Below are 2,285 nucleotides of genomic sequence, written 5' to 3'. Positions count from 1 at the left end.
CCTACACTCTCACCTACAGGGGAGAAGGGTTCCTTTCTCCCCACACCCCCACCAGCATTTGTTATTGGTTGATTTCTTGATAGGAGCCATTTTTTATGGAGTGAGATGAAATCTCAGAGTTGTTTTAATTTGCATCTCACAAATGACCAGTGATGTAGAACATTTTTTCAAACATTTATTTGCTGTTTCTATTTCTTCATCTGAGAAGTGTCTATTCATTTCAGATGCCCATTTTTGAATTGGGTCTTTAAATTTGGGGGGGGTCTGGTTTTTTTTTTAGTTCTTTATATATTCTACATATATTCCGTTGTCTGAGGAACATCTGGTAAAATTTTTTCCCGCATAGTGGGTTGTCTCTTCATTGTGTTGGTGCTTTCTCTTACTATGCAAAACCTTTTAATAAGAGAGATCCCAGTTGTTGATTCTTCATGCACTAAACTAAAATCAAAATGGATCAAAGATCTAAATATTAAAACAGAAAAACTAAATATACTGGAAGATAGGGTAGGTGGTACTCTTGAAGACACTGGCATAGACCAAGAGGTTAAGAATAAAACCTTGGTCACATGGGAACTGTCACAAAGATGAATTATTTTAATACAGTGATATCTTGGTACTTGCCATGAATTGGTTCTGGGGGGTGGGGTCAAGATGAGTTACAAAAATTATAAGTACAAAATTGTTAGCAGTACCAAAGTTTAGCAAGTCAGGAGGCAACACTGATAAGTTCTCCTTTGAGTAATGAGTACTAAGCAAACAATGAGTACCTAGACAAAATGAGTCTATACCAAATCCAAACAGTTTCAGAGCAGTAAAATACCAAGGTACAACTGTACACTGTATCAGTAAATTCTACTGTTAGATTTTTATGTGCAACCTATTCCAATAAGCAACACAGAACTATAAAATAAATTTTAACATAGTCTTTGACATATATGGATTTTAAGGTTTGATATGTTTGGAAAATGAAATAGATTCCCAGGTCTTCTATGATGAAGGACAATTTAAAATGCACAGGAATAAGGTCTTGAAGCGCGGGCTGCAGCAGGTCACTGGCCACGGTGGCCTCCGTGGCTTGGCGCGAGTTTTCTTCAGGGCCAATGATGTGAGGGTCGGTACATTGGTGGAAGAAGACAAATACGGCAGCAAATACTATGAGGACAACAAGCAATTTTTTGGCCATCACCGATGGGTTATATACACCACCGAAATAAATGGCAAAAACACTTTCTGGGATCTGGACGGAAGCATGGTGCCTCCTGAGTGGCATCGCTGGCTTCACAGTATAACTGATGACCCGCCAACAACTCACCCTCCGACGGATCGTAAATTCATCTGGAGAAACCGTAAGTTCAATGTGACCAGCACTCTAGAACAGTATGTGCCTTACTCCACCACTAGAAAGAAGATTCAGGAATGGGTCCCAGCTTCCACACTGCACAAATAAAGGCGATGAGAACCAGCTGCAACATGTAAAATACGGGCTTTCCATGGAACTGCACTTTTTTTTTTTTTTTTTTTTTTTTTTGGTACCGGGGATCGAACTCAGATCCTTCTGCTTGCAAGGCAGGCGGCGGAACTACTGAGCTAAATCCCTGGCCCCAATGGAACTGCACTTTTACTGTCTACTGTTAACTTGATTAAAATTGTTTCACCAGGAAAAATAAATAAATAAAATACACAGGAATTACAGATTGATTTTTTTTCATGAGTTGATTCATAATACTGCTTGGGAAGAGTCTTTTTGATAATGTCCTTAATTTTTTTCTTGTCTATCTTTTATTTAAATTTCCTATTCCTTCTTCAGTCAAGATTTTATATGTATATTTTTTTTAAAAAAGTATTCCTTTTGTTATGTCTTCAAATGTGTTCAGGTACCAGTCTGCAGAATGTTCTCTTTTAATTTTTATTTTTTGTTATCTCTCTGTAGTTAAATCTCTTTTTCTTGCTAGGTTTTTCCCTTCTTCTTAGATTTTCTAGAAATTTGTCTATTTTCTTTGTTTTTCTCAAGACCAAGTTTTGAAATCATTGATGTCTACCTTCATCTTCATCATTTCCTTCATCATCTTGTCTAAAGTTTCATAGTAGTTGTTCTGAATTAATTCTGGAAGTAAATACATTAAAGACAATCAATTTTTGTAGAAAGACCATACTGACATTCCATAAGTCTTGTTGTGTAACATTTATTTATTATTTAAAGGCAATTATTTAATTTTTAAAAATATCTTATTTTATCATTAGTTATTTTTTCTAACCTACATCAAAATGAATATCTTGATAATGTC

General features: G+C 35.8%; 1 pseudogene; it reads left to right on the top strand.

Moving 5' to 3' along the window:
* Positions 1 to 823: 823 nt before the first annotated feature.
* On the top strand, positions 824 to 1,498 carry LOC147826352 (NADH dehydrogenase [ubiquinone] 1 alpha subcomplex subunit 12 pseudogene; annotated as a pseudogene).
* The last annotated feature ends 787 nt before the right edge of the window (positions 1,499 to 2,285 follow it).

Source organism: Heterocephalus glaber, unplaced genomic scaffold (assembly GCF_053883595.1).
Source record: "Heterocephalus glaber isolate CG9 unplaced genomic scaffold, H.glaber_assembly_v1.0 deba00001472, whole genome shotgun sequence".
Taxonomy (NCBI): Eukaryota; Metazoa; Chordata; class Mammalia; order Rodentia; family Bathyergidae; genus Heterocephalus; species Heterocephalus glaber.
This window is presented reverse-complemented; position numbering and strand designations above follow the sequence as displayed.